The sequence below is a fragment of the Anopheles aquasalis genome, chromosome 2 (genome assembly GCF_943734665.1).
Source record: "Anopheles aquasalis chromosome 2, idAnoAquaMG_Q_19, whole genome shotgun sequence".
In the NCBI taxonomy this organism is placed as follows: Eukaryota; Metazoa; Arthropoda; class Insecta; order Diptera; family Culicidae; genus Anopheles; species Anopheles aquasalis.
The window spans coordinates 68,833,147-68,843,146 of record NC_064877.1 but is presented as its reverse complement, the minus strand read 5'-3'; the positions used below and the strand labels follow the sequence as shown (position 1 = coordinate 68,843,146).

Here is a 10,000-nt window from a genome sequence, read left to right as displayed (position 1 = left end):
TCAAGGGCCTCTCATTATGAATTTGATTTAGGTTTATTTATGAACCAATTGATGCCCGAAGATAGCGGACAGGCGGGTGAACGAAAATGCTCAATCATCATCCTGTATTAGGCGAATTCCGTCTACAAAGGGTCCAATTGATTGGAATTAAATTGAGTGTATGGAGCAGTCTCGTTAATGTTTAAATTATGGTCAGCTTTTTGATCACTAGAGTACATCTTATCGATCTTGTTTTTCTAAATTCACGCAAGACCCGATGAGATGAATTTTGTTGGCCACCATTTTACTGTAGCACCATCGGATGCCAAACTGTATGCTTTCGGTTATGTACTCTCATGATGGGCCATCTGATCAAAGTTAAAATTATTTCAAACGATTGCCGCCAACACCAGGGGCTCGGTATGGTTAAACTCAATTTGTTCCTTTCCTCCCCTTTCCAGCCAAATAGAGCAAACACAGAGTAGCGCGGATCCACTCGGTCTGTCGGCCCCCGGTTGCGTTTGCGTTGCAATTTGAATTGATAACGATGCGGTAACGAAATGCGAGATGGAACAAAAAACCGTCGACCGAAGGCCGAAATGAACGCCAGCGGATAACAGAAGCACCGCGCAGTATACGGTGTAACGCCACATTTTCCATTTCCACTGATTCCAGGTGCCTTCGGGATTCGTTTGAAATGGATGGAAAACATAAAACTGTTGCAAAAAGCCGCACTGACCATCGGACGGATCCAGAGAGTGAATTTATCCTCGATGAACACCTCTGTGCGCTACTCATTTAGCGAACATTGATAAACGAATGAAAATGATAGCAGCAGCAGCATCGCTTTCCGAGAGGCTGCACGCATCTGGTGTGGCATCCGAATCGAAGTTGCCCGCTGGTTTTCGGCTGGATGCTGTTGGTTTGTTGGTGCTGTTTCCCAGCAAAGCCACACAAAGCAACCCACCTTTTACCATCACCGCAGGCGGTGTTGGCGAATGTGGCGCAACATCCGTGAAAGGAACGTGAAACTGACGTCACCGGTCGGTCTACATTAAGCGTAAGGCCTCTCGCTCTCTCTTGCTCGTCCTCCCTCTATCTCTTTCTCTATCACTCTGTCACCTACCTGGCACAGGTCTGCCTTTAGCTGGAAGTGAGACTTTGCATTCCACATTATTTAAATTCCAAAACGAATTTCAAAGCAATATTAACGTTGCTGGAACAGGAATGTATCTCTGCTGAATAGCCCGAGTGCTGTAAGATACCTTTCGTTCCCTCCATTCCTCTGATCTACACGCGAAAAGATCCCTGGATATGCGCTGCTCGACTTCAGGGCGAGATCAGGGAGGATCACGTTCGATCCTGCCAGCCAGCCAGTCAGACGGAGCCAATTCGCTGAGTGTCGTCGTTTCTCGCCAGCCCAGATAGATAATGTTTATGCACGTCTTACGGATTGTACGTCGTCCGCTGTTCGTGACGCGTTTGGCAAATAAGGTACTCATATTTCATTTCTATTCGCATTTCCGTCAAGCTTATGGTGTGCGAGAAAAGTGAAAAAAAATCACTACGATGGTGACAAAGATGACGACGACGACGATGCTTTGACCTTCCATTTTTTCCATTGCGAAGTGCTATACCGACTGTCGCGGCGACGATGAGGCCCGACCAGGTTCCACGTGAAAATCTGTGAAAAATGCAAATTGAATGACACTCGTCGGGGCGGGCACCAACCGTGGCGTGGACAACCTGTTGCCAGTCTGTGCGGGTGGATTGAAAAGAAGGCCAGGTGACCGGGAGGAGGGATTGCCGTCGCTGTTGGATTTATTTGTTGGAGGAATATGGTGAACGTAGCGACGGCATCCACAATCCACCAAATCGGATCCACTACCGCCCTGTCGCGCTCTTTTCGTTGAGACAGTGTCGGTGGCAGTGGCGCTGGTGACTGCTCCCACGTACGTACGCGATACCGTAACGTTTCGTGACATCCAATTACCTTCAATCGACGGCACGAGGCATGTTATGAGCGAGGAAAAATCAGGGAAATCCGAGGGAATGAGTAATAGTCACATTTTGCACTCCAAGACAAAAGGAGGGACGAGCGGCGTTCAGTAGAGAGTAGGGCGGTGGCCATTAGGCTGAAATTTAATTCAATATTTTCAACGATAAGAGGTTGGTCTTCGTTTTGCGTTCTAGCGGAGAAGAGTGGAAAATTAGGGCTTTCGTTTTCTAATAAAAAAACAAAGCTTTAGCATACATTTTCTGAAACGAAGCTCTCTTCCTTTCAGGGCAGGATTCTCTATTAAAACCGTGCACTAATCGATCCACAATATCGCAGCTAATGTAGCAGCTAATTGATCAATAAATGGGGTGTCAACTGTTCCCGGGCTGTGCCATGCCCCAACTCCCTCTCTACGTCTGTTGCTAGTCGATTTTCCCATTTTTGACACGGGTTCTGGCACACAATCACAATCCCTCCAGTGGCGGCCACATACGCCGCCAGTTCCGGGTTTATTTGATTTCATTTGACAAATCATTAGTCCCGCGTCGCATTGCGAGCGTAACGTGAGGGCTCTACGCGTTCCATGCTTGAAAACATGCCTCGAAAGCCTCCACAAAACACTGGGTTTTGGGGGGGAGTATGGACCGATGGTGATGCAGCATGTGTGCTATTTCCCGTTGGCTCCCCACCCTGTGTATAATGATCAAAAGGATCGAATATCGATTTCTGATTCTGCTTCTCGCTTCTCGTCAAAAGATGAGCTCCAGTCGTCGCTCTGTTGCAATGGTTTTTGGGAGAACGACGACGACGACGAGAAGAACCAGATCGATACCCAGGCCGTCACTCACAGCTAATGGTGGCGATTCTAAAATAGTTTCTTTTAATAATTTACCGTACTGAGCGTGCGGTTGCCATCAACGTGGCCGCCCCGCCTCGGCTCAAGTCGACATGTCGTTCAATTGGGAGTCGGGATCTGTCATTCTGTGATTCTAGGATCGCCCGGAGTAGGACACCACGCAATCATGGTGAGAACTGCATTGGTTCGCCGCATTTCATGCAATCGATTTCAATGTTTGGGCCTCGCACTGGGGGTGTCCAATTCTGTCTAGCTTCCGCAGTCTATTTTACCCACTTTGATAAGCATCTAGGGCACAAGAATTCGTTAACAGATGACACAGAGACACACAAAATGTTTGTAATCGATGATGTGACAATATTTGAAGCACACAAATCATTATCAAACATCTGACCACTCGACCTCGAGCACTCTGTACCCGATAGCTTGGCTGGCATGCTGGTAAACAATGGTGACAATATGGCAAAGATATCTCACTCAAGATGATGCCCCTTGGTTTGAGTGAAAGCGCCTGGGATGCTTCTACAATCCAGCAATTTATGGTGATGTAATTGTTCACTCGCGCTCCCTTTTCACCATCATCAGCTGATGCGACGCCTTTACCTTCACTCCCTCGGGGGCATAGATAATGTCTACTGTTTGGCCATACCAGTCCGGGCCCGGTCTGTTTGCTGTTCCGGCGCTTGTCCATCGTGAATGCCAAGTCGAAGACCGTAGACGCCCCGCTATCTTCAAAATCGCCGGTCTTAGCACGGTAGCCGTGTTTGTTAAATGTTGGGATATGTGTTCCGAGACGGTTACATGCGATTCGAATAGATAACGGGTCGCCGCTCGCTTCCTCCCGTGCCGTTCGGCTCGGCATGGCATTTATGTGTTATTGTGATAAAAGATACTTCTTTGTGTCTATGGTGCTTATCTTCATGTTACGGCGCTGATAAGACGTGTGCTATGATAACGTCTGATTGGTCCGTTTCACTATCGTTTGCCTACGGGGGCTCCCACGGAATGTGCGCTCAACCAGCTGGCGCCCGATAGTTGCCCAAAAAAAAAGGTTTTTTTTTTCATGAACCTAAAATGAGATTTTCTTTTTTTCTTTTCTACTGTATGAACAGTCAAGAAAATAGTCAAGAAACGGCTAAAAAATAGTACTGCAACGATTTGCTGATTTGTAGTCAGTAATTTTTATGTGTATTGTATAATGGAGTTTTTTTTGTTTTTCAATGGTTTAGAAACACATTTATTAGACCAGCTAATGTTGTTATTCAAGGTCTAAAAATGCAAATATTTTTTTAACATATATAAGGACGGACGAGCCGTATGTTTATTAACAATTAACGAAGGAAATTTCCTACCCCACTATTTAAAAATGCAAATAATCACTCTTACATTGAAGCGTGTTCAACTTTTCATAAATTTTGTTGTATGAATTAAGAAATCAAAACAAAATCAAATGAATGATATATGTTTGGAAACATTCAATCAAAAAATATGAAATGGTTAAGCATATGCAGCTTTTCTACTGTTTGCTTGTACATACTGAATACTCCTGAACGACTGGATAGTAAACTCTCTAACTACGCTCCTTGCATAAACTTGCACACACTTTCAATTACGCTCGGTGTATAAAGGAAACTTTCAAGTTGAATGTAGAACAAGTAGCATAGTTTAAGTCGTAAAACCATAAGCATGGGGAGGCAGCCGACCGAGAATCTGACCATCCAGATGGAAATTTATAACTCAATTGCTAGCGAGCACGACAAACTCGGTTTCCTTTTTGTTCTTCTCGGTGTTTTTTTGCGCCTGAGAATCCTCAAGAAACACCGTGTTTTTTTTTTTGGGGGGGATGGAAAGTTTTGCGGAAAAGGCGTAAAGTCTTTTCCATTTTTTCGAATCTCCCGAAACCCCGTCCTTCCTTTCTGTCTCCTTCTCTTTCTTTATCTAACCGCTGCACTTTCCGCGCTTTCTTTTACGGAAGTTTTTCTTTCCTTCTTCTCCACATCCTCGTGTGGTTCGCGTCCGTGCACCCCCCGAAAAATGCCTTTTCCCTTCCCGTTGAACCATGTCGTTTCCCTTTTATATCCCGGCGGACTCTTTTTTTATCTTAAATATTTAATGTTCCCGCCGCAGTTTATGCAACGGGCGGTTTAGCGACAACTTCACTACCACGGCATCCTCGAAGCGAGCTAACAAGAGGTCAAAGTTCAGCCACACCTACGTGTGAGTGAGTCTCTGCTCCTTGCAGACAGAACCCGGAAGGGAAGGGGGGGGGGGGGGAGGGCGGATTTGCCGGGATCGATCGCAGTAATGCATGTGTAGTGTGCACCCTCCTAGAAAACGGTCCTTCTCATCCTTTATAGGGTCGGAATGTTGGGCCGCAGGATATCAACGTTGGTTCAGGTAGAACGAGAACTGACCACGGCTGATTCTTGGTTGGTTGGTTTATTTTTGATCCGGCTGGGGGAATGGTTGGCACACATCTATTCCTGGAACGCTGTTAGGAATCAGCTGGATCAGCTGCCGGTCAGACAGTGGCAGTGGTGGGAGGCCCGCTATAGCTCTAGAGCCGTAACGAGGCTTACGAAACGAGGTCACCACCGTTTCGTGGCGCCATAAGACGAACAGGCTCTCCCGGGCCAGTGTAACCGCAAGGAGGCATCACGAGTTGAATTGAAGGCTCGACTAGTAGTGCAAGTATGCGGGAGGGGCTGCCTCTGCGCTCGTTATAGTCGAAGAAACAAATAGTAAATGTCAAAGGACACGTGATGGTAGGGGATTCGCGGCTGCAATAGACATCCTGGACGATTTCATTGGTGCTTCTTTCACGATTTATGTATTGCTTCTTCATTTATTTTCGTATGATGTTAAGTAAGTGATCTTTCTGTAATTCTTTTCTTACTTTTTCTTGCAGTTTCTATGTGTTATTTTATTATTTTATAATCAAGTCAAGTTGCTTCTTCTATTATTTGGGATCTTTTATGTCTTACAGTTTTATGAATCAGTTTTATCATTTCAAAAAATTTCTTAAATATATTCCAGCCAGCATCTGGTTATTATCTGTTGGCCAGGCTTTTCATTATCGACCGGAAGTAATGTTGTGGATCACATTGTAGTTTCACCGATTCAGAATGATTCCATTCAGTTATCTAACGAACCGATTGTTGCTTGCAATGTTAACCGACGAAAACAAATACGGTGGAATGATTCAAAAACTTAAATCCTAAACCAAGAATCGGTGGTACCCTCACTGGCTTACCTCTCCCAGCCGATGCAGTCACGGTAAGCTCCTCTCGTAGCGCGCAGCAGCACCAAAACGGTGCGGGATTCGCGTATTTGCTCACTCACAGAATGTATGCTCACGGGGAAGTTCGGTTTGCCCGGTTTGGCGGCACGATTGTGGCGGACCAGAGTTATTTGCCCACGGCCACTCGGCTCTCGAATTGGTACAGCAAATGAAGCAAATCACTTAATTATTTGCGCAAACACTAGACACAATGCTGGACTCGATTAGAAGGCCTTGTCGCGAAAGGAAAAATGGTTTCAAGTGTTTGGAATGGGCTCCAGTGGCTATCGTAGAGGTTGCGGTTTCCCTTTTCTTCGCGATAGATTCAATTGATTTAAGCTACCATATTACTGTTCGAAACTCTGTTGCATTCTTCTAATACGGTTCTGTTTATATTGGTTTCTTTTAGGAAACAGCCAACAGTTCTGTATCGGAAGCAACACGGATTCATTCGTTGGTAAGTATTAGAACGAGAGGTTATACTCAATAATAGAATAGAGTGATCCTTTCAGCATTTTTCATCGGTGTCGATGGCCAAAACTCATAGCCATTGACCCACTGGAAGCTGAAAGGTAGAGTGAAAGCAAGTAATAAGGGTGAGAAGTATCCTGTCACTAACTTGAAGATAATTTCTCAATTTTACTTGCAACAATCTCTTTTGCTTTGTTTGTCCATACAGTTTCCAGTTACTTCCAAACTCTTTGTGCTTCAGCATGCTTTTGGATATAGTTTTATTTTTAATTCATTTAACAACAGTAACCGTTAGCAAGGGGGAATAGCATTTCATTTTCCACATTTTCTCCATTTGATTCCATTCTATTCTCGAATCAACGCGTGGCAAAGGCGATGCAATTCCTAACTGTCGCTCAGTCTGCTAGCAGCAGCAGCAGCAGCAGCAGCAGCAGCTTAGCTGGCTTGCGGTTCTCTGGTAAAAACCGGGACCAAGGGATTGTGTAACAATAAGGAATGAAAAAAGCACATTTCCACTTCATTGAGGTTCGGACTAGGTTGGACTTTGCGGTCCGGCGGTTTTCCATAATTAAATCCTGCAGTCCTGTAGCCGCCGGAAGTAGCGGGACCCCCCGGTTCGGTTGGCTGACCGGCCGGTGGGTATAAATCAGGGTTTTGTTAATATTTCATTAACTCTTACCCCCAGACGGAAGAGGAGGAGGAGGAGAAAAAGGTCAAGGGTGTTTTTTGTAGCAGTAGTAATACTAGCGAAGCGTCGTCTGCTGGTAGTGCAAATCTGAACTTGCACCGCTGCGGACTTGCAGACACAGGAAAGGAGAGTTTCCGGTTACAGTAGGGTTTCGAAGTTTAAGTTACAAATTAATTATAAACAATCCCACGTAGATCTTGCCAAAAACGAGCCATTACGTTAACTTTACATAAGTTATGGTATCTTCTTGTTTGACAAGCAACTGGCGTTATGTAGATTGGACATTAAATCAATCACATCCACTTGCGAAATCCACCCCTCCGAAGCGGCCAACAGTCAAATGTTTAAATTTTACAAAACAATCCGGTAATTACTTTCCTTGCACCGCGTACGTGACGCCCTTCCCCTGTGTGGTGACGGTGACCGGCGGACAGATTGATATATTTATTGTTGAACGGGGCTACGGTGGCGTTCCGCTGCGCCTTTCACTCGTCGTGCGTTGAATTCGTTATTTGTTCCGAGTGTTTCGCGCTCCCAACGGAGGTTGTTGCAACTCGCATGTAGAGGCATCGCCGGTCCGATTGGTCCGAGCACTAACTCTGGCTCTCTAGCTCACCGTCACGAAAGATGGCGCAATTATGATTCATTATCGGCCGCAGAGCGGAGACACAGAGCGCCCCACATGCGCGACCGGCGAAAGCGTGATATACGCGAGGTTGTGTTTACCTTTCCGATTTTATGGATGGTTTGCGGTTCCGCGGTTACGGTATGGTCACGTGATTGCGCGGGGGTTTCTATTTTCCGATCACGGCATCGACAGCGCGCAGGTGTTGGATTTGTATGATGCTTTGTATCCCACCCTGGATACACACCCCGGCGACCGTGAAATTCTTTGCAAAGATCATCTCATCTTCTCGTTTCCAAGGCGGTGCCGCACGGCAAATGGCCTACTAATGAGCAGTCAACGGTCGTCCTTCCCGTCGTTTGTGGCGTACTGACAGATTGGCGGGCATTCGCAGTTGATTGATGCGGTTTCTTCTGGTCACGCCTTCACCGCTGCAAACTGCAATCCGTCGTTTTGAGGCCATTAGCCGATGCATCGCGTGTCGCTTTCCAGCAAAATCGTCCAGGTGTGAAGTGGGTGTGGGTACGGAGTGTGATTGCAGTGGCGCAGAAGGAGGACCTGTCTGCATGGAACAGTCAGTCCGGTTGGTTCGCAAGAAGCTCGCAGTTCGTTTGCTATTTTGTATCGTAAAATCGTAAAATTGTTTTCAAGGCCACACCATCCATCAATGGTACATAAAGACGTGATAATAAACAAATCGTTTCATCCCGCTCAATCAACACGACATCGAAAATCAACGGAAACGGAACTGTAATAAATACAAACAATTAGCGGACCGGAACCGGAGCAAACCGCTTCCCTCTGTCGGACATCCCTGTCTCTCGTACGCTCTGCTGACCATCGATTTGGAATTCATCATAAATCACTTGTACGGGCAGCTACATCCCTCCCTTACCCATTTATCCATGATTTCTTCCACTTTCGTGTGCATCGGCATCCTAGTACACTGCGAATCGTGTATAAAATGCGTGAAAACAATACTAGCAACAACTACCGCCGCATTGATATGCTGTGACATGGGTCGTTACGGTGTGCTGTACGATCTGTCTTGTAAACCAATCGGGCCACGATGCGCACCTGTTGTTCGTCACCATGGTTTGATTAATGGCAATGGGTGCCTAGATGACTACTGGATGATTTGTTTTGTTGTGAAGGTGATTTAGTAGACATTGCTGTCTTATCTGGTTTCTCTTTTATTATTAGCTATTAACGATTAACACTCTGACCCTTACCCATCTATCTTTAATTATCGTTTTTACTCACACCCCTTTTTCTTTCTTTCGTTTGTCAATCTCCAGGATTTAGTGCCAGCATGAGGATAACCATGCATAGGCGTATCATCAGATAGCGATTGTAGTGAACATTATCAGCATCGGACCTCTCATCGGCCAGCCCCGGAAAGCCAACTAGCAGCACAATCGCTCGCTAAATGCGTGTATTTAGAGCTAATAGAACAAACATTGTACAGCAGCAAGTCATCTCGAAAGCTACGATAACCGAACAGTCACACTTCCGCAGCGCGCTTGTCCAGGGCCATAAAGTGATCTAGTGCCAAATTTTATCGAATAAGAAGAAGCGAGAGAAGAAAGTCATCCAAAAAGTCAACGCAAGCTGTGCATCGGAAGCGATACGCTTAGGGTTAACGGAAACCGGAAACAAAAGGTCAAGGTCTCTGCAATAAGGCTGCTGAAGGAAAGTGTGTACCATAGCAATCGGCCAGAAATCGCTGTCTCAAAGACGCCACCGAACACAAACCAAACGATCGTCTTCAGTCCCGTCCATTGTAAGGAAAGGGACAGGCAAAACGATTAGAAAACCGAAAAGGCGATTCCAGGAAAGACGGCACCACACAGAAATCGTCACAGCTAACTACTAGTCAACCAGGATAGAATCTGAAATACGGCAGCATATATCCCGCTCTTTTGCTCTCTCTCAGCCTAAGCTCGTACACGTACAGGCCATGTTTTTTACGCTATTAACATTTCTGTGGATGTCCAGCCTGCTCTAATCGTTAATTTATTCGGTAAAATCCGTTTATGGTACGGATGCAGCAAACCGTGTCCATTATCCTCTAGCAGAGACGTTGGTGGATTGTGCAGAAA

The 10,000-nt window shown here is 45.8% G+C and overlaps 1 protein-coding gene across 2 annotated transcripts in view; it reads left to right on the top strand.

The window, feature by feature from the left end:
• The first annotated feature begins 6,530 nt into the window (after positions 1–6,530).
• The window catches only part of LOC126569846 (cyclin-Y-like protein 1), an 8,270-nt gene continuing 4,800 nt past the window's right edge, over positions 6,531–10,000 (top strand). For both annotated transcript variants that reach the window (XR_007607819.1, XM_050227230.1), the window contains exons 1-2: positions 6,531–6,571; positions 9,197–10,000. The exon at positions 9,197–10,000 is cut by the window's right edge. The gene's annotated coding sequence lies outside the window, so the exon portion shown is untranslated. The remainder of the gene's footprint in view (positions 6,572–9,196) is intronic.